This window comes from Protopterus annectens, chromosome 2.part1, assembly GCF_019279795.1.
Source record: "Protopterus annectens isolate FY-2018-M chromosome 2.part1, PAN1.0, whole genome shotgun sequence".
In the NCBI taxonomy this organism is placed as follows: domain Eukaryota; kingdom Metazoa; phylum Chordata; order Ceratodontiformes; family Protopteridae; genus Protopterus; species Protopterus annectens.
In genome coordinates this window covers 949,605,534-949,630,932 of record NC_056729.1, presented here as the reverse complement: position 1 = coordinate 949,630,932, position 25,399 = coordinate 949,605,534, and the positions used below count along the sequence as shown (strand labels likewise).

The following is a 25,399-nucleotide window of genomic DNA, read 5'->3' as shown; positions in this document are numbered from 1 at the left end:
AAAAAAAAAATATACAAGTATAAAAAGGTCAAAGTATAAATGTGGAAGTATAAAAAAAGAAAATATTCACACTTCTCACAGCTCCACATTACAAAGTATAAAATTCCAAAGGACAAGTTGTACAGATGATAAAATCATAGTACAAAAATCATATTCACTGTAAAGTATAGGCTAGAGTATAATAATATAAATTAGTTTCAAAAGATATAAAGGAAAAGATAGGACAGATGAACAGATGCAGTACAAGAAGAAAAATCTACAAGTGAAGGATTAAATAAAAGGGTGAGTATGGAAGAGCATATGGTCCAGGCAAAGGTAGATAATATGCAGAAGGAGAGTTATAAAAGGTTAGTGATTACAGATATACAAGTTAGTTTTACAAATAGTGTGAGGGGAAGAGATAGGTAGAGGAGGGAGTAGGGAGAATTGTATCAGATTACTAGGGACTATAAACTAGAAGGGAATAGAGAGCAGTAAAAGAAAAATTAGTATAAAGGAAGTTAAGTTACTGGAAAGAGTAAACAGAGGGGTGTAAAGAACACTCAAAGAGTTATAATAAGGTAAGCAGGAAGTAAGGATACATAATATTGTAGCGGTAACAGAATTAACAGAGAGGAAAGTAAGGGAGGGAAATGATTAAAGGAGGAGAGAGGGAGGAAATTTAGGTGGGATGGTTATAATGACATCTCCAAGTGCTGTATAGGTGATTTCTGAGAGTTGTCTGGAATTTATGGACATGAGTAATATTTCTGAGGTCCAAGGGAAGAGCAGGAAGAGAGCTATATATGTTTTGTCCAAGAGATTTTTTAGGTTTAATGATCTGTAGGAGGCATTTGTCAGCACTTCTGAGGGAGCATGATGAGTTATAGAGGGAAACTAGAGAGGACAGGCGAGGGAGGAGGGCCGATTTAAGATAGTGTGGATTAACAAAAGTTGAGAATATATGAGTTGGTTTGGAAATTCTAGCCAGGTAAGGGTTTGGAGAGAAAGACAGTGATGTAATTTTGGTGGCATGTTGGCTGCAAATCTGGCAACTTTGTTGTAGATAGTTTCAAGTTTGGACAGAAGGGAGGACAGTAAATTAGTGAAAAGTTGAGAGGGTTTTCTTTATACAGTTATGAACATGTAGGCCAAATTTAAGTTGGTCATCAATGATTACACCAAGGAGCTTAATAAGGAGTTCAGCTGAGATTAAGGCATTGTTAAGGGAAGAAATGGTGAAAGAGGATTTAAGATGGTGGAGAGATTTTGGTAAGAATAAAGTTTATAAACAGGTAGCTGGCTTACATATGAAATATACATATATTGCTGCAACAAATGCCTTGGTTCTGAGTATGGGTTTAAGAGGGGCAATACCATTAAGCCCTAGGTCAGATCAGAGAAGGAGTCCAAACAGGTGGAGCAGTACTGGTAAAGGTCCACAGACCAAATGGGGTAGGAACCAGGAGAATTCCCATTTGAATTTGTGATGAGAGAAATGTCCTCATCATTCTATTCACATCGGCTTCTGTTAGAGTCCTGGAAGAATGAGAAGAAGAAGCCACTGAAGGGATCCTAGAATGATGTCTCTCTACGAACAGTGATGACACACATGAAGGGACAGGGTGCAGAGATGATGCATATCTGGTTCTAGGGTGCTTCAGGAGCTTAGGAGAAGCATTCAAGAATTGGGTCTGAGCTAGGATTGGATGATCCAGAAGCATTCAGTGTACACTTTCAGGACTCCTTATCAGATTTTTTGGAGGTTTAAGCTCCAGATAAAGTCTTTGAAAAAGCAGTAAGTAAAAAAAAAACTTTTAAATTAGCTTGTTCTTGCGATCCACTGAGTCCCGTGGTTTAAAGGTCTTACAAATATCGCATGATTCTTTTAAATGAGCTCAGTGTAAGCAACACACACACAAATTATTTGCATTAGACAGAGGTCTCTTATGCCCACAGTCCTTACATTTTTTAAAACCCAAATATTTTTCAGTCATATTTAAGAAGAAAATGAACTACAGCAATAATAAAAAAACAGAAGAGATTTTAAGAAATTACCACGAGGTATAAGACAAAAAAATTTACCAACAATGGTAAATGAGGAACTCACAGATAAGGGTATGAAAGATAAGGGAGGAATATATAATATAAATAAAAAAGTTATTGAAATGAGAAAATACTGTATCACTCACAATACCATACTAAAGCTCGAGAGCTATCAGTAACCAAGTCTGTAAGTGAAGGGGGCAAGTGAGATCTGAGGTATGCGTGGGGACTAGAGCATTATGGGAAAAGGAGGAGCTCGAGAGAGTTCAGTAACCATGAGCTGTAAAAAATGGCTGAGTTGGATCTGAACCCACTCATTGAGGAATGAATGAATGAAAATTGGCAATGTCAAATGTAAAGAGTATTGAATTATATTAAGAATGTACAGGACAAATAGCAATGTTGCAGAATACACATTTGGATAGACACAAGCATGTGAATTTGATAAAGGAAGTAATTTAGGATGGACATTCAGCAGAATATCATGGACAGAGGAAATGGGGAATAACAACTCTGATTACTATAGGGGCTACAGTAGTGACAGAAGAGGAAAAAAAAGACAATAATGGCAGATTTCTGATAGCAAGGACCTAAAGGTAGGAGAGAATTATGCTAGCATGTGTTTATGCTCTGCATAAAACTGCTGTTATGGAGCTTAAGATATTTTTGGTAGAAATAATTAGCTTTCAGTACTGAATATTATCTATAGGTGAGGAACTTAACTTGATTTTAAATGGTGATGATGTATGGGGGGGGGGGGGAGGAAAATATAACAAAAGTAGTAGATTTCTGAAGATGTACATGATAATGTTTGGTATGAAAAATGTGAACTCAGTAGTAGGAACTCAGACAGAATTTACATATTATTTACCATGGCACAATAACAGGGCTAGACTGCTACAGAATTACATTTCACAGGAGCACGTGTATTTAATTCAAATCTTTGACACATATCCAGTAACTATTTCAGATCTTATACCAATAAAAAACAAGATAAATATGTAGGGTAATGAAGTAAAAATGAGACATTTGGTGCTTTCCAACATACTTGTTAAAAACAGAGGAATTTAAGCAACGGGTAGTGGAAGTCTGAATTATTGGGAAGGAAAGACATTTCTTCAGAAGGAATAGCTAGTGAGATGGATAAAATAAAAATGGAGTTAAACATGGTGGAAATAAAAGGGAAAGGGATATGGGAAAGAAGTAATAGGAATTATTTAGAGAAGTTGACAAATGTAAAGTCCCAGAGAATAAGGGGAATCTCACAGGTTAAGATGAGCAACTGCAGAGTGCTAAAGGAAAAAAAAGGTGAATTGATGATAAATATGCCTAAGATTAGAATGGTTGATGTTACAATGTCTCAGGTAATATAAAGTAGAAAGGGAGCATATGACAAGAAAAATAACCAAAAATCCTATAGAGGGATTAGTGAGCTATATTTTGGGAATTTTATGAAAATTTGTACAAAACAGAAGAATCTGGAAATGAAGGAAATGCACAAATGAAACATTTATGGAAGACTTAATTACTGCTACAACGTCAAGAGAAAATGAGACTTAATAATTAGGAGTTAAGACAGGAAGAGATGAGATGAAAATGGCAGTGTATAAACAACAGGGAAGTCTCTAAGAACAGATGGCATTCTCATTGAAGTTTGGAAAAATTATAAAGATCTGGAAAGTTTTTTTAAACAGCTTTATTGAATTATCACTTGTGACATAGACATACTTATGTTTATATAAAAGTAATCAAACCATATTGACAAGTTCACATTTACAAATATTATACATCACAAATATTGTTATATGTGCTATAATCTAAGCAATATTACATAAATTATTCAAATCCCGCATTCACTTAAACTGCATTCCTCCTCCAAAATCATTGGCCCTCTTCAAATGCAATCTGGATTGGATGGATAACCATAAATTCACCCTGTGCGGTTCCACCTGTGTCCCTCTTGGTCACAGGCATTAGGTGCTGATCATGAAAATAAAGGTAGAACTTGGCTAGGCTTGTAAGGACCTTAGGGCCATTAGCCTAGTAACTTCCTATGAAATAATTTTTCTGCATGTGTTATTCCCACATTTTCCATTTTTTTCTATATAATTTACTTCTCTACCCTTTTCTAAAGATCCCACTTCTGGTTTGTTTATCTCTGTTACAATATTCACTACTTTAGGTAGTTTAAGTGGTTTAGATTTTGATTTTCTAGTAATTGTTTTTTTTGGCAATCGCCAGATTTTGTAAGGGGGGATACTAACATCTTGGAAGAATGCTCTAGTGGCTCTGTTATGAAAAATGAATAAAGGCCACTCAGATTCAGCTTTAAACATACCCATTTCAATTTATCAAATAATGATTATAAAGTATTGATATCTGTGCTCTGTATGATAATAGCAAAGGTGTTTCCAAAATCGATAGATATAAATCAGTGTGGTTTTGAGGAGTGAAAGCAAAAATTTGACCAAATTAATAGAACAATGATGATCCAGAAGGAAGAAGAATATATGAAAATACTGCTATTGTCATTGGGTTTTGATGCAGAGGAAGCATTCAGTAGTCAGATGGGATTTTATGAGTATGACAAAGGAAGTGTTTGTGTCTCCTGATAGAATAATACGGTTAATAAGGAGGATATAAATGGTGGGCAGCAAGAATTAAGGTGGAAGAGTTCTTTACTGACAAGTTGTGTTTGAACATAGGTTCATAGGTTCATAGGTTAGTACTAGGCTATCAGCCCTAGGGCCTATACAAGCCTAGCCATAACAATTCCCTGAATATTTCTTCCCACATTATTTACTTTCCTAGGAACCGGACAGGGCTGTCTGTGTTATTTGCTTTGTATTTAGAGCCACTGATAAAGAAAATAAGGGACTCACAAACTCAAGGCTATAGCTGGTAGGTAATCAAGAAAAAATAGCTTTATTTGCAGATATTATTTTGTACTTAAATCCAGAAAAGGGCAATTTGGTTTGTTGAATACTTTTAGACAGTTTCAAGTTTTTTGGGACATAAAATTATTAAAGGTATGTACTCACAAATGAACTGGTTCCTCAATTGTGCATTCTCTGAATTAGTATATATAAACTGGCAGGAGGTGGGGAGCTACAACCATCCATATGTGGAGCTACTGATAAAGAACGAATAACTCAAATATCAATGTTCACAAGGTCAACCACAAAGCAAAAATCTTGGTGTAAGCAAAAACATACTTATAAATCTAGCTTAATGATAATTTTCTTTTGTCATACATTCCCCACCTGACCTCTCGATTCTCCAGGAGGGCCTAACACACACTTACATGTGATAACTGGAGGGACCATGGCCTCAAATTAAATGTCAAGAAATACATCATGGTGTCTTTTAGCATATCTGTGCCCCCATATTACTATCACAGAGTTGACACCCCCTTAAAAATTAATGCTCTCATTAGGGACTTGGGAACGTATAAGCCAGGGTGGTGCAGCAGTAGCATTGTTGCCTCACAGCAAGAGGTTCTCCCGTTCGATTCTCAGCGGGAGCGCCTTCTGTGTGGGGTCTGCATGTCCTCCCCGCGGTTGATTGGCATTCGAAAGACATGCATAGAATGGGTGTGCCTTCGTTGAAGTTTGGGCATCGAGCTGGCACCTCGGCACCCGTAAAAAATCTACCACCAACCATTAGCGGACCGGAGTTACGCTGTGGTGACCCCTAAAGTACACTTGTGTACCTACCATAAATGTAGATGTTTGAGTGTATTAACTGTTGCAGTCATTACTTTTGGGTTATCCTGCTGGCAGGCTACCCTCAGCTGGCCAGAATTCCAAAGTCTAGGTCCAGTGTCGGTTGCTGTTGCCTCTTCCCTGACGTCAGTGTGTCAAGGGTACAAAGGATGCAGCCGATGCCATTTTCTTCAGTTTTTCTTGCCCCAGATGTCAGGTGCCCCACAAATTGGTAGGCTAAAAAATATGCCAATAAAAATGCATGCACAAAAATAACATTTCCTTCATCTACAAGCAAATACACCAAATAGGTTGTATAGGATAGAGAAGTGCAGATAAGTCCCAGCAAAGAAAAGGGGGATGGTGGGTGGGTAACCTGGACTGCAACAGTGAATACACTCGAACATCTACATTTATGGTAGGTACACAACTGTACTATGTTCATCGTGTTTCACTGTTGCAGTCATTACTCTTGGGTTGAATCCCAAAGCTGAGGAAGGGTGGCTAAATAGGATTAGGAGAGGCTATGAGGCCCTGCAGAACTGCAGTGGAAAAGCCTGCTCTGGATTTAGAGTAGAGAGGTAAGTGGTAGTGCTTTGTAAAAGTGTGCACTGAACTCCAAGTTGCAGCCTCCAAGATATCTTTGGTTGGTACTCCTCTGAGGAAGGCTGCTGAAGTGGCTGCTGCTCTGGTGGAATGAGGCCTAATGCCCTTAGGCACTGATTTGCCATGTTGAAAATAGCAGAAATGGATGCAATGGCCTATCCATTTAGAAATAGTCTGTTTTGAGATAGCCTTTCCTTGTGATCCTGTAGCATATGACACTAAAAGTTGCTCAGTCTTTCTGAAAGCTTTAGTTCTGTCCAAGTAGAAGTGTAACTGCCTGTGTATGTCCAAAGAATGCAGAATTTTCTCACCCTTGTTCTGTGGATTAGGACAAAAGGTTGGCAAGTGAATGGTTTGGTTAAGGGGCACACTGGACACCACCTTAGGCATAAATGTAGGGTTTGTCCTCAGAGAAACCCTGTCTGGATGAAAAATGATGAAAGGTTCCACAGCCATGAGTGCTTGTAACTCCAAGACTCGCCTTGCAGAGGTTATTGCTAGGAGCAGAGCTGTTTTCCAGGATAAGAATTTTATATCTGCTGTTGATGCTGGCTGAAAAGGAGGCAGTGTGAGTTTTTCCAAAACATAATTGAGGTCCCAGGCCGGAACTGGTGCTCTCCTTGGAGGCCTAATGTTTTTGGCCCCACTGAGGTACTGCCTTATTAAAGGATGAGAAAAGATAGGTGGTTCCATATTGTAATGGGCTGAAATGGCAGAGGCATGAATCTTAACTGATGAGAAGGAAAGGCCTTTGTTCAGCATCACAGTTAGGTATTGTAAAATCTGAGGAATATTTGGTACACACGTGTCAATGCCTTGTTCCTGGTTCCAAGCACAGAATCTCTTCCATTTTTCTGCATAAGATTTTCTGGTGCTGGGCCTCCTGGCCTCCAAGATAACATCTATAACAGCTTTTGAAAGAGGAGTGTTCTGAATGACTACATTATCCGCCATGCTGCCAGATTTAAGGTCCTGAGTTGGCTGCGCAGGATCTGATTGTTTTGTTGGGTCAGCAAGTGAGAAGTTTGAGGCAATATCCATGCTGGACCTTGAGACAAGCTCTTTAGGATTGGGTAACAGTGCTGATGTGACCAGTCTGGTGCAATCAGTATCATTTTTGGCTTCTCTTGTCTGACCTTTAGGAGTACCCTGGGAAGGACAGGCAGTGTGGGGAAAAGCATATACCGTTATATTTTTCCAGCTGAAGGATAGGGCATCCACTTTCCATGCTTGCTTGTGATAAATCCTTGTGCAAAATTTCTGCAATTGGCAGTTGTGAGGGGAGGCAAATAGATCTATGTCTGGGCATCCCCATTTCCTTATTATCATGCTGAAGACTTGTGGATCCAGTTTCCATTCGTGGGGATCCATGAGGTTTCTGCTTAGTTCGTCTGCCAGAGTATTTGTTTTTCCTGGCAGGAATTGTGCTTGCAGGTGAATTTGAAAAGCCAATGCTGTATCCCATAAGGTCATTGCTTGTCTGCAGGGGGTGTAGGAATGTGTACCTCCCTGCTTGTTTATGTACCACATGACCGTAGTGTTGTCTGTCTTTATCAGTAACTGTCCTGGATGAAGCAGGTCCTTGAAAGCTGTCAGGGCATTTTGAAGAGCTAGCATATCTTTTTGATTGATATAAAGATGCATCTGGTTTGCAGGCCATGTGCCCTGAATACATTTTCCTGTCATATGGGCCCCCCAGGCATAATCTGATGCATCAGTTGTCAGTGTCTGTCTGGCTTTGGGTAAACTGAATGGCAGACTCTTGTTGTGGCGACAGGCTTCTGCCCACCATCGAAACTCCTGTTGCAGGCAGGGAATGAGTGCAATTACTGTCTCCAGGCTGTGGCAATGCCGAGTCCAAACACTTTTTAGGTACCATTGTAGTTTCTTCATATGCAGTCTGGCATATGGAATTAGTAGAATGCAAGATGCCATGAAACCCAAGGCCTGCAGGATTTTCCTTGCAGATAAGTGGGGTTTTGTTGCCAATTTCTTGAAGTACGTAGTCAGATGCTTTTGTTTGTCTGGCGTGAGATAAGCCATCTGGGCAGTTGTATTTAAGCTTGCACCCAGGAATATTATCTCTTGCGAGGGCGCTAGTTTTGATTTCTTTTCGTTTACTGTGTACCCTAGGCCAATTAGTAATCTTTTTACAAATGCCAGATGCTTCAGAAGAATGTCTTTGTTCTCTGCTTGAATTAGGCAGTTGTCCAAGTAGGGATATATTTGAATTCCTTTTTGTCTGCAAAACGCAATTACTGGTGCCAGGCATTTTGTGAAGACCCTGGGCGCAGTAGATAAGCCAAAGGGCAGTGCAGAGAATTGGTAATGCATTTAGCCAGCTATGAATCTGAGGTATCTTCTGCAAGATTGTCTGATTGGGACATGCAGGTATGCCTCTTTTAGGTTCAAAGTTACAAGCCAAGCCTTCTTGCCCAGCATGGGCAGTAGTTGCTGTAGCGTCAACATCTTGAATTTTGGAACTTCCAGAAACGTATTTAAAATTGACAGGTCCAGTATTGGTCTCCAGGTTTTGTCCTTTCTGGGTACTAGAAAAAGTCTGGAGTAAAATCCTTGCCCCTGCTCTTGTTGTGGTACTTGCTGAATGGCCCTCATTTCCATGAGGGCTGTAATTTGTTTTTGTGCCTCTGCCCATTGATTGCGTGGCAGGTCTGGCATGCCCTTTGACCTTGGTTGAGTGTGAAAATGGAACCTGTAGCCTTGGGACACTGTTCAGGACCCATTTGTCTTGGGTAACCATTTACCAATTTGATGAAAAAAGTGCTAGTTTTCCCCCTAAGAGGGCTGCCAAAAGAAAAGTGCTTGGATCTGGTAGAGGAAAGTCATTGGGACTGTTTCCTGTAAGGTTGTGATTTGTCTTCTCTGCTTTTGGAGGTAGGAGCACCCCATTGTTTAGGCCTGTATGAGCCTTGGGGCTGAGATCTGCCTCTGGGATGCCTGTATCTGCCTCTTTGTGGTCTGTCTGACACTGGAAAGGACCAATTTTTAGAGGGCCAGTTCCTGCTAAACCTGGGTGGCTGCACTTGTAAGAAATCCTTGACTGTCTGCATGAATTTTGCTTTATCCTCCATTTTTTTCAACACCTCTTCTGCTTTAGTACCAAACAAAGTATCATGCTGTAATGGTGCATCTAATAATTTTGCTTTAACATGATCAGGCAGATACTGTTCCTTTAACCAAGCATGCCTTCTAATAACAGAACCTGTAACAGCAGCCCTGCAAGAGGCCTCCAGTGAATCATAACCACATTGCAAAGTATGCTTTCCCACTTGTTCAGCTGCATGCAATAAATTCTGCAATTCCTTGTTCTCTGAACCTTCAGTATTTGTCAACAATTTCTGTTTAAGCAGTGACATTAAATATTGCTGATATTTAAGCATATGAAACTGACAATTTAATGCCCTTACAGCCAAGATAGCAGAAGTGTAGAATTTTTTCCCCCATCTGTCTAGAGCCCTAGAATCCCTATCAGATGGGACAGGGTTTTTTGCAGTTGAAGCTTTAACCCATTTGGGACCCTGAGATATAGTTTCTGGGTCAGCAGCGGGGTTTTTACATAGGAATTTATGAGAATCCGGGACCCTGTAGTACCTGTCTGGCTTAGCAGGTGCAGGGGGTAAAGAGTCAGGGAACAGGCCGGACTCTGAAAATACATAATCTACAATATCCAGGACAGGTGGAATAGCAAGGGGTCTGTGCTGAGGAAGTAGCAGAAAGTCTCTGAGCCTTTTCTTAGATTCAGAATAATCTTGGCTCTCCCAGTGGAAATGCTCCCTCGTGGTATGCAGGGTTTCCCCAAAAGAATAATCCTCAGGAGGAGAGGCTGAAGGAATGGATTCTTCAGCATCAGAATCCTCATAGGGAAGCATGGAGTAATCCTGTTCAGAAGAGGAATCAGAGGAAATAGAAATCTGATCAGAAGAATCATACTCTGTCTCTTGCCTAGGCCTCTTATCAGGAGGGGGATGGGAGCCCCTGATCAAACTAATTAGGTCTTCGGCCATTTTGAGCATCTGTTTTTTAGGCATGGAAGTCTGAGAAGAAGAATGCTGTACTTGTTTCTTTGTCTTTAGAGCTGCTTTAGTCTTTGTCTTTGAAGCTGAAGATGGCTTAATATATAGTTGTGTAGGTCTGAAGACACCCTCAGAAGCCGATGCCTGCTCAGCGGCTCTGGACCCATCTGAGGGAATGATTTCCGAGTGTCCAGTACCTTGAGTTTCCAGAGGCCAAGTCGGCTCCACGTGGGAGTCAGAAGCAGCATGTGACTCTGAGGTAGTGGGTGCCAGGGGCTGCGAAAGCACCTCACTGAGAACCGGCGAACTGGCGACTGGCCTAGCAGAGGCTTCGTCGTCAGTTTTGAACCTCGGATGCCTATCCTTTACCTTGTCCTTGCGTTTTTTGTAAACTCCGGTTGTTGGCTGGTCTGACGGCATTATATAATTAAATCTTCGGCCAAAGTAATGAAATGCAAAATCGAACCCATGCTTGATAGTGCGTTGGTTAAATCTAGCACAAAACCGACAGCTAGCAACGTTGTGATCAGGGCCTAGGCAAGGAATACAGTAAGAGTGAAAATCGTTATGACGTATTTGCTTCCCACAAGAAATACAATTGTTAACTTTTTCTGACATCGGTCTGGAGCAAGAAAAAAGTTTCCCCAACGGGGTACTTAGCTTTAATGAAGACTTCGGTTCTGAAATTTGGATTTGAAAATCTCAAGAGTCGGCCGACCGGCACTTGCGAACTGCTTTTGCTTCAGGCACTGCGCGGCAAGAAAGACTGAAGAAAATGGCGTCGGCTGCATCTTTTATACCCCTGGCGCACAGACGTCAGGGAAGAGACGACAGCAACTGACGCCGGACCTAGACTTTGGAATTCTGACTGACTGAGGGTAGCCTGCCAGCAGGATAACCCAAGAGTAATGACTGCAACAGTGAAACATGATGAACATCTGGGAAAAGCTGAAAGAAGAAGAACAACATTAGGTACTTGGGAACGATCACCGATAATGAACAATCCTTTGACCACCATGCGTCCACTGTTGTTAGGAAATCTTTTTATGTAGCCAAACTAATCACAAGGGTGTATCTTTTACATACAAAAAAATCATCATCCCTATCTACTCCTCCCTTATTAGGCTTACAATAGAGTTTAATGCCCCCTTTATATGTACTTGCCTAGTCATATGACTCAGCTTGTGAGACTGGAGCATTTCCTTACTATGTTAATTAAAGGCATGTCCTGTTTGAGCTACCATGGCCACCTAAAACACTCTCTTTCTCCCTATCTCTCTCTCTCTCTCTCTCTCTTCCATTTCATATCAGCTTCTGAAAAGGGACCTTTGTCTAGCATATAGAGCTTCAAAAGATCCGGTCCTATGCGACCTCCCACACATCCACAAAACTAACACCCTTAACCCCTGCTCAAGAGATCTACGCTTCCAACAAAACATAAACAGGACCTGTTAGTAAGGTAGATGTCTACCTTAGAGAATCCCACTTTTATAGAAAAGCTCCCCTTAGATGTAAAGCAGAGTCACTTCCTGACTCTTTTTAAGCTTAACCTGGATGACTGGTGAGCAGTCATAAGTATACCCCCAATCTTTATTTTAAACACCATTAAGTGCATTTGATTTTTTTTTTCCTCTAATTTATACTATACAACTAGATTTCTCCAAGCCAGAGCTTTCTCTTCTCCTTTTCTGTTTGATTTTTTTTCCCAGAATCTCCAAATGTCTTCTTTGCTTGCATCCAGGAAATGTAATTACTAGCCAGTAACAAAAGTTTACCCAAACTAACAGTTTCACTGGGCCTTTTTTCACGGTTTCTCTTTTCACACAGCAGGGGCTCAAATCAACCTGTTGATCAGTGTGTAGCCATCTTGATAGGCCATATTCCTAGCTTAAATATTAAATATAACAGTGCATAATTACATTTATTTATTCAAAGATAAATGATATGGTATTTCTTAAAGCATAACATCAGCTATCTGAAAGTGTGCAAGTTATTTTTCACATCTAGGAGGGAAACAGAAATAAGACAATGACAGATGAAACATTTGCAAAGGAGAAATTCAGGCTTTAGCATGCAGTTTCAGCTTCATTAAACCTAACTTTCAAACAGGTAAACACTGTCCTTGTAGTTGCCTGTTTGGGGCAAATGCCTTTATATATGGATGGGTAACATCCCTTTTTTGGAAAGTATACATAGTTGTGTGTGTTGGATGTGTTTAAAATGTACTGTGGGGTTAAACTATGCTTAGCTTCTTGTATTCTGATTGTTTTTATCAAAGCCAACATTTTGGGAAAATGTGACATGAGTTCAAACAGAGAAGAGAAGCAGCAACTATATACAGGATCAGCCTGGCAAGCATTAATGTGTGTATGCAGGTTGCAAGCTGGAAACATACATTTAACTGAACTGTCATGTAGAATATGTGAAAGTAACAGGTTTTATCAAAATGACTGCCATACCAGTTTTATTATGGAATGTTAATGGCCTTGCAGGTATATAAAAACAGTAAAGGGTGCTTAATTATTTTAAGAAGTGTAGGGTGCAAATAGCAACAGTAAGGACATTTTGCAGTCTCACATTTAGATAGAAGTGAGTGTATGAATTTTAGAGAACTTTAGAATGGATACTCAGCAAAGCAATTGAAACAAAGGAAAGGGGGCAACAAAACTGATTGAGACAGGGCTTCAGTGGTGATAGAAGAGGAAAACAAAGTCAATAATGATAGATTTGTGCTAATAAGGGGTTACTGGTAGGGAAGGAGGATTATACTGGCATGCTTTTATACTTCACTAAAACTGCTATTATGGAGCTTAGGAGAATTTGTGATCAAAGAATTAGCTTTCAGCAGAGAATATTATCTATAGGTAGGGATTGGAATATATTTGCAATACTGAAGATATATCAAAGGCGGATCACTACGGAATACTGAAATTCAACAATCCTGAAATTCTGAATCCGGAGGACCAGAATCTCAAGATTGCGGAATCTCAAATGTAATGAATGGGGATTCCCGTACAGTGCAGAACAAGAACTTTGCCGTTTACTCACTGTAGTGCGATCTCGGAGTTGGTATATTTAAGTTGAGGGGGTTGTGGGGGGCTTGACCCCTGCATACATGTTAGAATAGTTTGTTGTATGTTTTAGTTTTTTTTTTTTTTTTTACGTTTTGAAAATACTTGAAACCGTCTAAAAATGTTCTACAACACAAAAGTGTCCTTTTCTAGATTTATCAAGTACAAAATAATATCATCTGCAAATGCAACTTTTCCTGATTACTTTAACAATTATATCCTTGAATTTCTCGGTCCATTATGCTCTTTGCAATGGCTCTAAATATAAAGCAAATACCAAAGGGGAGAGAGGATAGTATTTCTTGATTCCTCTGCTCAAAACAAAAATACTGAAGCATAACCCCCCCCCCCTTTAATTCTTGCCACAGAGCATTCATATATTTTCGCATTTAACCTTATTATTGTATCAGGTAATGCAACTACTTCCATTGTCCAACTCATAAAATCACAGCTTATTCTGTCAAATGCTTTCTATGTATTAAGACACATCACACCAGAAGTATTTACCTACATGATGCATCCCTCTGCATTATCATTGTTCTAGTAATGATGTCAAATGTTTGTCTCCCCTCCACAAAACCACATTAATCCATATCTATCAATTTTGGCAACACTTTTGCTATTCTTTTAGCTAGTATAGACATTCTTGTTAATTTATTGTTATATTACTATGCTCAGCATGCATGATGTAACCTGTTTTGTGTATTATGCTGGATGTACTGTATTTGTATAACTTGATGCTGGAGCTTTTCTCCCTGGGCCTCCGCTGCAAATGGACCTAGTCCAGTCGGAATTTCCCGGTTAACAAATGTAAAATAAAATCAATAAATAAATAATCATAATTTATTGTTAATGGATCTTGATGGAGACATAACACTGGATGGAGTCAGATGGAATTCCATTAGGGCAATGTCACCATCTGTGTTGTCTGATAGAATAATATGGTTCAACAGAAGGATATATGAAGGGCTCAAAACAAGAATTAAAGTGGGAGGGTTCCTCTTTGTTAGCCTGTATTTGAAAAGAGGAGCCAAGCACAGGTGTTCCTATTTTCTTTTATTTGCTTTACACCTGGTGCCACTGTCAAAGAGAATAAGAGACTCACAAACGCAAAGAAATATCTGGTATCATAATCAAGAATATTTAGTTTTGTTTACATCTTTTCAGGATCTAAAATAAATGAAAATAAAACAAAGGTTATTGAGTTAAACTACGTACCCACACATATATTGGTTCAACAATACTCATACCTATGGAGACATAATTAGATGAAGTATTTAGGTGTATGGGTTAAAAGTCTTCTATTACAACACCTATGGATATGTGGGTAGAGACTAAACAAAAAAAATAATACAAAAAATGAAAACTTGGAAGCCCTTTATTATTGATATGAAGAGTAAAATGTGAGCAGTGAAAATGTTTCTAGCCCCATTAATCTGATATAGAATTCATGTATATTCTTTGTCAACAAAGGGAGAAATTGTGGACCATAATTAATGAAGGTATTTATTCTGCCGGGAAGAGGGCAGTTAAGTGGAATAATGATTTTCTCTTCACAGAACAAGGTGATTTAAGACTATCAGGCTTGAATGAATACTTTACAGATACATGGTGAAGCTCATATACATAATGCAAGCAGAAGTTACAAATCAAATTATAAAGCCATAAAAATGAAATAGGGACAGTTTAAGAAATAAGGAGATAGGGCTTCCAAGATGGCTGCAAACTGGCCAAAAGCTTAACTTCAGCTCTCCAGTTTAAAAACAGAATCTGAGAAAAAATTGTGCCATTGAAACTGTTTTTTGGATAAAAATCAGTTACCAGGTAATAAATTCACTGTCTAGATGTCAGCAAAGAAGAAATTTGGAAAGCCTAATAGTAAACCAGCAAGAAAAAGTGAAAAAAAAATACACTGTCTGGGAAGGATTCTGCAGCTGTTCAATAATAAAAGTTCAAGCTTCAGCTTTGGATCAGCAGATGGCTTCCTATAATTCAGAGGAAAAACAAAATCAAATGTACTCAGAGGTGATTAAACTAAATAATACATAGAATAATGATATCAACTCAAATAACAAAAGCCTAGAAAAATTGAAGAAGCTTTAACTAGCTGTTCTGATTAATTGAAAAATGCAAAAAAAATCAGAGGTTGAAAAGAATGAAAGGATGGCTCAGTATGAGGCATCTGAAGAAGAATTGTTAACAAAAAAAATTGCACAGTTAGAAACAGCATGCAGAAATTTTCTGTTGTACCAGATAAACTGGAAGAAACATATTGTACTAATTTTATAATTGCACAAATAGGCAACTGGACTGGTGTACTACAGCAGGATTTGTTAACTGAAAGATCACACTGAATAGATGCCTGGTCATGAAAAAAATAGCCAAGACCTGTATTAGTAAAGATGCAATCATACCAGCAGAAAGAGTTGATCCTGACAAGTGTGAGAAAAGAGTAAGGTATTAAAACAAGTAACAGCAGAATGTTTGTAAAAAATGCATCTGATATTGTTAATCCTCGTTCGTTCCTTACCCATCGGTATCGGTTCTGACCTCGGAACCGAGCCGGCCATTTTCCAAGCTCGTGTCAGCTTCAAAGTCTCAAGCTAAACTCTTACTCACAATCCCTCTCTCCCTGTTACCTCAGATTTCATTTGCCACGTTGTCATTCAGTCGTGTCAAGCTGCTTCTCTTGAGCTAAGTACAGTTATTTGTTGTTTAATAGTCATTTATATTACTTTTCTGTCAGAAAAGTTTCTATTTCATTGTCTCTTACCCTACTGCATCTAGACACCATATTTTTCAGGTTTTTCTTCTTTTTTTTTCTACCTGTTTACTGCGAGGTATTCTCCCCTTACCATCGTTGGTAATCTTTCCCTTTTTCTCATACCTTCGGGTATTCTTTTGTTCCCTTGCTGGTACCCTTTTCTGCTATCTAATTTGCTATCATGGCAGATAAGAAAGGTAGTCTGGGGTTTAAACGGTGTTCTGATTATGGACATAAACTACCTACTTCTGATGCACACTCTTTGTGCGTTTATTGTTTGGGGGCGTCACATTTATCTGTTGACCCACCCTGTACTATCTGTGAAAACTTTTCAAATAGGACTTTGTTGGAAAGGAAAAACAAGCTGTTGCTGAAGGGACTTCTTAAATCTCCCTTTTCAGAGGCTATTTCTGTGTTGGAGGTCTTAACCCCTCCTAGAGCCCATAAGAAAATCTTGGATGTTCCTACCAAGGCTAAATCTTTGCCTTCGTCCCCGGCTGGGGACTCCTGCCAACCAAAACCTAAAAAGGCTAAAGTTTCAGCTCCAGAGCTCACTCAGTCAGCTCCAGTGCTTTTAGTACCTAGACCTTCAGCACTGAGGCCTTTGGCTCCATTAGTGATCTCAGCTCCATCTTCTCCTGCAGCCTTCACTATATTGGCACCGAGGGGCTCCTCGGTTCAGACTATTACCACTGTATCGGCACCGACCATTCAGTCGGCGCAGACCTTCACCACGTCGGCTCCAACAACTTACTTGGAACCAATACCTTTATTGTTGACTCCAATTTTGTTGGTTCCAGCTTCGGTACCGACAACCACTTCAGCACCGATGTTGGTGCAGACCATGACCTCGGCACCGATGACTTCTTCGGTGCAGACACCTGTAGTCCAGTCTCTTTTGGCACCATTGTTCTTGGTGCAGACTGGTGAGATGGGCACCGAATTTGCCTCTTCTTTGGACAGGCCTGTTTCTCCCTCAGTCTCTGTGAAGTCCACTTAGAAGCCTTTCTGAACATGATGTATTGCGTCTTGTGGATCAGGTGCTCTTGGCCAGAGGCATCCCACCCCCCCCAGGAACTATCCTTCCTTGGGAGGTGATCACCCATCTCCAAAGACCCCTTCTTATTCTCCTCCTTCATTGCCTTTAAAGTCCATGGATATAGCACAGTCTTCCCCTTCTGTGGTTCCCTTTATGGATCTAACTAAGGAACCGCAGTTGCCTTCATGGTAGGAAAGTTTTGCTACAACCTAGGAGATCAGTTGTGACATGCACAGTTTGCTGCTCCACAGACATCCAGGGACTCCGGGTTGGCAGGCTGAGTCACTTAGGGGAGGAGTGACTCCTGTCCTAGACATTCACTCCTCTTCAGGTGGACCAGCCTTCCAACTGATGGAGAAGGCTTTTGCTGCTGCTGGCAATACTGGACTGTCTATCCCTCCACCCTCCTCTGGTACACTGGTTTCACAAGTCGCACCGAGCAGACACCGAGTGCAAGGGCCTCAGTACATATTCCCACAGGAAACTCCTTTTCCACTGTCTTCCCCAGCTTCTCCCACTGAAGAAGTCCATCGGAAAAGTTTGTGTAAGAGGTAGCACATGGACTCTACAGAGGAATCCCTCATTGAAGACATAGACTTTGATGAAGAGGAAGGATCCCCTCGGTCACCCTCTGAGGTATACTTTGGTGATATCCTCAAAATCCTGAAACAGAGAGGTAACTGGCAGTCCTCTAATCCGACCTCTGAGGAATCTGTGTTCCTGGAGGCCTTTCGTACCCGGCCCCCTACCTCCTGTGTTACTCCACCTGCTGATGAGCTTGTCTGGCTTATCATGCAGCATGCTTGGAAGGCTCCTGACACCGTCGAAGCTATTCCCCGGAGGCCAGATAAGATTCTGTCCCCTCCTGCTATGGATCCTGGATCCCCATTGGTCAAAAAGTCTTCCTGTGGATGCTTTGGTGGTGGCAGCCGCAACAAAAAAGGATCTGGCAGAAGAAAAAAGCCAGACTGTACATCCGTCTAACAAAGAGTCCCAGGCCCTGGACAGGATAGGGAAGCGCACCTTTGCATCAGCAACCTTTACTATCAGGTCCCTGAATTATATGGCACACTTTACCAGGCTTCAATGGGATCTGATTTCTGAGCTCTCTGAAACCTTGGCTGGTGCCGTGTCTGATGAGGTCCGTGACAAAGTGGCCTCTCAGCTGGCCACCATTGAGTCAATATCTAACTCCTCTATGAGACTGATATCTCATGCATCAGAAGGAGCAGCTAGAGCACCAGGTTCAGCTGAGGTCTTGAGATGACACGCCTGGAAGCGCTTGTGCAATTTCGCGGAACCCTTTAAGGCTTCCTTTCTTAATGCTCCCATTGAGGCCTCCTCATTGTTTGGACTCAAAGTTAAAAGCACACTGGCCAGATGTGAACAGGACAGTAAGATCCTTTCTGCCGTAGGTGTCTGTTATTCTTCCCCTCAACGTGCTTTCTCCCGAAACCAAAAGAGTGGGAAGATATGGCTCAAGAAATCTCAGGGTCCTTTCCGTGACACACAGGCCGAGTTCTCCCCTAGAGGCAGAGGGGGAAACTCACAGGGAAGACACTTCTTTTGGGGTAGAGGGGGTTCACGTAACCAGGGTTCCAGGGATTTTTTCCCTGGCCAATCCTATCAGCACTCCTGAAGAGTGGCCCAACTCCTTTCTACTGGAGGTGTTGGGGGATGTTTCTCCTTGTACCCTTCTGCCTGGCTAACCATCACCACCAATTCTTGGGTACAAAGGACTATAACCAGAGGTTTTCATATCCCCTTTGATCTTTATCCTGTCCCTTCAAAAAACCTTCCCTACGTTCCACCCAGTCAAAGGGAAGAAGCAGCACTAGTGATAGAAAAGCTGCTAAGAAAGAGAGTCATCCAAATAGTCCCTCCAGACCAGATAGGATCCGGATTCTACTCAAGACTATTTTTGGTGCCAAAGAAAACCGAGGACTGGAGACCAATTTTGGATCTCAGTGTATTGAACAAGTTTGTGAGAGTACAAAAATTCCAGATGGTCACAATACAGTCTATTCTCCCGCTTTTGGAAAAAGACAATTGGATGTGCTTGATAGATCTTCAAGATGCATACTACCACATAAAAGTGGACAGGCCATCAAGAAGATTTTTGCACTTCCGTGCGGGAGCCAGTCACTACCATTCAGAGTACTGCCCTTCGGACTCTCTACAGCCTCCAGAGTGTTCACAAAGTGCATGGCAGTTGTCACAGCTCACTTGCAACTTCAAGGATTCTAGGTGTTTCCGTACTTAGACGATTGGCTCATTTCCGCCCCCACCAGACATCTACTGGAAGAAGCCCTGGCATATTCTCTCCTCACTACACAAAGGCTAGGCATAACCATAAACTGGCAAAAATTCAATCTCACCCCATCTCAATTGACATAATTCATAAGGGTTGTCTTGGACACAAATAACTGCAGAGCTGCTATTCCAGAGCACAGAATTTTAAGGATAAAGCAACAACTGATTCCAATCCTTTCAAGGGAGAAATCCATGGCTCAGTTGGTTCTACAACTGTTGGGTTCCATGGCAGCCTCCATCACCATTGTCCCCCTGGCCAGGTTTCACATGCGGCTTTTACTAATAATGATCAGGGGTGACTTCCCTTTTATGGATTTTGTTCTATCATGTAATAGCTTTCTCCTCTTATTGTAAAGTTTGTTAATGGCTGGGGTCCACCAGACTGGATGTTTGCCCTTTGTGGAAACAGTCTTGGTTTTATTTGGGATTGCCTGATCCATGCAGTCCTGGAGGTGTTCATAGAAGGCGTTTGTAAGGGCTTCTGCAGCTTGGGTTGTGGTTTCCACTGGCTCAGGGGCCTTGAAGGATACCACACCAGTCTTGAGTAGTGTGAAGTTTGCTTTAGAGAAGTTCTTCACTGTGGTCTTTTTTGTTTGGGGTGGGGGTGGGATGTGGATTTCCAGTGAGATTAGTTTATGATCAGATCTCACCAATGAGGGATATACTTCCGGTGTGGAGCATTTTGTCCCCATGTTTGTGATAATGAGATCTAGTATATTTTCTCCTCTCGTGGGAACAGTGACTAGTTTAATCCATCATTTCTGCCAAAAGTGATCTCTGAAATGTCCATTAATCAAGCTATTGAATTGCCAGTTTTCTTTCCCAATAATTCAAACAGAGGAGAGTATTGTCTACATACCCTAGATATTCACAGGCAAATCAGTTTTTACTTAAACAGTACTATGTCCTTTTGTAAATCTGACCAGTTATTTTTGGCCTTTTCTGGACCTAGATTAGGATCTGCTGTTGCTAAGGTCACATTAGCTAGATGGTTGAAGGACTGTGTGACCTTAATCTATACACATCGGAATATCTCGTTGCCTACTACCATGAAAGCTCATTCAACAAGGTCGGTGGCAACTTCTGCTGCCTTCCATGCCAGAGCTTCTTTACATGACATCTGCGCAGCTGCAACTTGGGCTACACCTCATACCTTCATCAATCATTACAAATTGGATTTGGCATCCAGGGGAAGAGCATCTTTCAGTTCTATGGTGCTCAGGAATGTCCTTCCATGAGAGCCTCCCAGGAACAGAGGTAGCTGGGGACTCTGTCCCATGTGTAAGGAATGAACGAGGATTAACAATATCAGATAAAGAAGTTATGTCTTACCATAATGTTCCATCTGTATTGTTGATTCTTGTTCAGTCATTACAACCCTCCCTCCTTCCCCCTCCTGTGGTTTCTAGTGGATCTCACCATCCAGCTCTCTTAGGTTATTTGACCAGAGGTAGCCTCTACCTTCTTTGACTTGCAAACTCAATCTGAGGTAACAGGGAGAGAGGGATTGTGGGTAAGAGTTTAGCTTGATAGTTTGAAGCTGACACGAGCTTGGAAAATGGCCAGCTCAGTTCCGAGGTCCGAACTGATACCCATGCATAATCATTGAATGAGGATCAACAATACAGATGGAACGTTATGGTAAGACATAACTTCTTTCTATTTTGTATACATCACGCAGAAGAGAATCAAATATATCCCAGAAATCAGGGAATGTCAAGAGGCAAGTGTGAAATTCAAGCTGATGTATCCAGCTTCTTCAGAGTATTTTTTTTCATGGAGGATCAAAGCCATTTTTGATCATAACACACTAAGGAATACATAAAATGTATATCCAACAAAAAGTGAGCCAGCATGCAGAAGGTGACTTTGCTTTTCATTCTTTTGACAGTAAGGTTCATAGAGAGACTTTGCAAGTGAAACATTTTCCAAAGTTCCAAAGGAAAATGCTTGAGATACAGAAAAATGCTCAGGAGCTGACTACAAGAATCAGGAGTACCACGGACTTGAACCAGAGTCTGGTGTTGGGAAATGGAGATGAATACAAAGACCATCAGTGCTGAAATTAGTGGATAAATGGGAGACTATAAAGCATCAAGCAACTTTGTGAAATAGTGGCTGAAAAAGACTAGACTTTTGTTGACTTTGTTAAAATTGTGGGTGGGCTGTAAAGCATATACCCCCACTTTATGTCATTAGTGTTTAGAAGGACACTAAAAGGGGGAAAGTAACTGTAAAAAAAAAAATGTTCTTTTTAGTATTTCATAAAACATTTTAATGATATAAACTGCATGCTATATCTAATAAATCAGATTTCTGTAGTATGTAATCTGAGGAATTTTAAATGTGTGGGGAGGTCTTTTGAGTGACTACTGTATATGTTACAGATATTAAAGTAAATAAGTATTTTTTAGTTTAAGAAACATAGGCTTTACAGTATAACAACAGAAGAAATACTAGACAAAAGCAAGTTTATAGGTTCATAGGTTCATAGGTTCATACTAGGCTATCTGCCCTAGGGCATTTATAAGCCTAGGCGGTATGCCACTGAGTAGAGCTGGAGTTTCTTTAACCGGGCAGCATATGGCATCTGTTTGAGCCCTTTGATCCTCTTGGTGAGGTACTTTTGGGGTCTTTCCAGTTGCTGCAGGTGTCTGGTAAGGTACATCCCAAAAGGGGCATTGCACTCAATTATGGGCCTGATGAGGGATGAGTAAAGAGGTACGATGACCTCCCCTGATCTAGATGTGAATCCCTTCATGATTAGGTGGGCTATATAAAATGTTTTTCTAACCACTTTGGCCACGTGGTTGTCAAATGAGAGATTGCTATCAACTTGGGTCCCCAGGTCCCTAATGACTTCTTCTGTACTTAATGGATTACCACCTATGTGGTAATTTGTGGGCACTTTGTTTTTGCCAAAGGGGATGACTATACACTTTTTGGTGTTTAGCTTGAGGCCATGGCTCTGGCACCAGTTGTCTGTTTCTATGAGGCCCTTTTGGAGGATGCTTGTGTCAGCTGGAGAGTTGATTATGGCGCCCAGTTTGCAGTCATCTGCGAACTTGGTCAGCCACAGTCTTTCCGTGTTGGCCTGTACCGCCGAGAAATATATACTGAACAAGAGAGGTCTCAGGACTGAGCCTTGTGGGACGTCACTTGTAACTGGTTTGGAGTCTGACATGGCTCCAGCAATTCTAACCATGTGGGTTCTGTCCTTGAGCCAGTTTGCAACCCATCTAGTGATATAGGGGTTTATATTTAAGCTGGTGAGCTTATCTATAATGCCCGAATGGGGTATTGTATCGAAGGCTTTTGCGAGGTCCAGGTAGGCTATGTGGACCACCTTCCCCTCGTCAATGGCCTTGGTGACTGTTTCAAAGAAATTGACCAGGTTTAAGAGGCAGGATCTGCCCTTAACAAAGCCAAACTGGGTAGGATCCAGTGTCTGTAGGTCCCCAATATCTTTATTTATGAGGTCCATGATGATCCTTTCCATAGCTTTGCAGACCAAGCTAGTCAGGCTTATGGGGCGATAGTTTCCAGGATCAGTTGAGGCACCACCTTTGTGGAGAGGGACCACTGTTGCTGCACGCCACTCTTTGGGTACATATCCTGTAGTAAGGCTAAGAGTGAACAGTAGTTTTATGTTTGGGTTTAGCTCTTCTTGGAGTTCATGTAGGATGCAGCCCGGGACACCATCTGGTCCCATTGATGCTGTGTTTTTTGCTTTGGAGAGGGCGGCTCTTACCTGAGCATCTGAGATGTCAGGGGGGGCAGCACTCTGTTGGGATAGATATTTGCCCTTTTGGTGGGGGGAGGGGAGAAGTTTGCACTGAACCTGTCAGCTAGGATGTTGGCAATGTCTGTGGGCTCGGTGTATTTTTGTCATTTTGGACTAATTCTGAGCATATCTGGGAATTCCCACCCAGGTTCCTAACATAACTAAAGAAAGCCTTGTGATTATCCTTAGTGTCCTGTGCAATTTTTCTCTCGAAGCTGGCCTTAGGCGATTTTATGAGTGCCCGTAGTTTTTTGCTAATACTGATCAGAGATGCCTTCCCTTTTTGGGATTTTGCTCTATCATGTAGTAGCTTCCTCCTTCTATTGTATAGTTTGTTTATGGCTGGGGTCTACCAGACAGGACGTCTGCCTTTGGAGGATTGGGTCTTGGTTTTATTTGGGATTGCATGATCCATGCATTCCTGAAGGTGTTCATAGAATGCATTTATAAAAGATTCTGCAGTCTGGGCCATATTTTCCACAGGCCCGGGGGCTTTGAAGGATTTCGCCTCGGTTTTGAGGCGTGTGAAATTGCTTTAGAGAAGTTTTTCACTGTGGTTTTCTGGGCAGGGGGTGGGGTCGGGATGTGAATATCCAGTGAGATTAGTTTATGGTCTGATCTTACCAGTGAGGGATACACTTCTGGTCTGGAGCATAGTGTCCCCATGTTGGTGATGATCAGGTCCAGTATGTTTTCCCCTCTTGTGGGAGTGGTAACAAGTTGTTCCATAGCATTTGAGTTTATAAATTCTAGGAACCTTTGGGCTAGGGTGTTGGAGCTAGAGTAATGCTCCCAGTCTATGTTTGGGTAGTTGAAGTCACCCAATATAATGGTGTTTGGAGAGACCTTCATATTTTCCAGTATTCTCAGGAAGGCCAAGTGGGGTTCCTGTGTTTGGGAGGGTGGTCTGTAGCAGGCTATAAACTGGAAGGCAGTTTTACCCACAGTTAGTTGCACATGGATAGTCTCTGATGCTTCGTGCTGTGCCACCAACCTGGAGGTGTGGGTATCTTTGACGAATATTGATACTCCCCCTCCTTTTGTGGTTTGGTTCAAGTTTTGGGGCCGAAAAGCATGGTATGAGGTATAACCTGGTAGTGCTGGGGTGCTCTCGGGAGCCTTGAACCAGGTTTCTGTTACTGCACAGATATCGATGTTCTCCATGCTAAGGAGAGTTTCGAGTGCGTGCATCTTGAGGTTTAGACTTCTGGCATTGAGTAGCATTACTCTTAGTTTCTTATCCCTTGTGATACCTATGGAGGTGGGTTTGTCTTTTGAGCCTTGCCTAAAAAAGGCACTATGGGGGTAGCAAGAGCTAACATATGTTAATATGTTGTGATCTTGGGCTGGGTGGGGATAGGGTGTAAAAGTACACTGATTATACTGTATGTAGAATTAAGATGCGTCTTTTGTTTATAAGGATGAATGTCTAGACTGATACCTTTGGTTTAAGCTATAGACAAGTGTTTTTGTAGAAAAGTAGATTTTAAACATGGGACAAAATGATGGAAGCCATGAAAATGCTAAGTTTCATACAACTATAAAAATATTAGCTCATTCTTTTCATTAAGCACATTTTCAGTGGGAGTAAAGATATCTGCTGCTAAAAGCAGCTGTCCATTCTGTTCTGAGTAAAATTTACAGAGATTCATTGTGGAGTACTCTTAGGGTGAAAAGTTAATGTTTACTGAAAGCACACAAGATGTTTTCCACATCTGCGAGGGGGAAAGAGATAAGACAAAAACAGACAGCAATCAGTGTTAAGTGAGAACACAAATTTTGGCATGCAATTTAGCAGGGATAACATTTATTTTTGGGTATGTAATGCCTATGGTTGCAGCCGTTGATCTGGGGCAATTGTTTTTAACTGGTGGGTAAAACTTCATTTTTTTGAAGATGCTCATGGTTTTGTGTGTTTGTTCTAAGTTAATAGGGAATGAGGGATGTTTTGAAAATATACTCAGTATTTTGTTTGAGGGTTTTCATTAAACCAATAAGTCTTGAAAAATGTGACAGGTTCAGATGGAGATGAGAAGAAACAACTGTACAAAATATCATC

At 41.1% G+C, this 25,399-nt stretch overlaps 1 protein-coding gene across 1 annotated transcript in view; it reads right to left on the bottom strand.

The window, feature by feature from the left end:
- LOC122794924 (probable ATP-dependent RNA helicase DDX60) overlaps positions 1 to 25,399 on the bottom strand; it is a 3,096,781-nt gene that overhangs the window by 829,870 nt on the left and 2,241,512 nt on the right. The gene's annotated exons all lie outside the window — the stretch shown is intronic.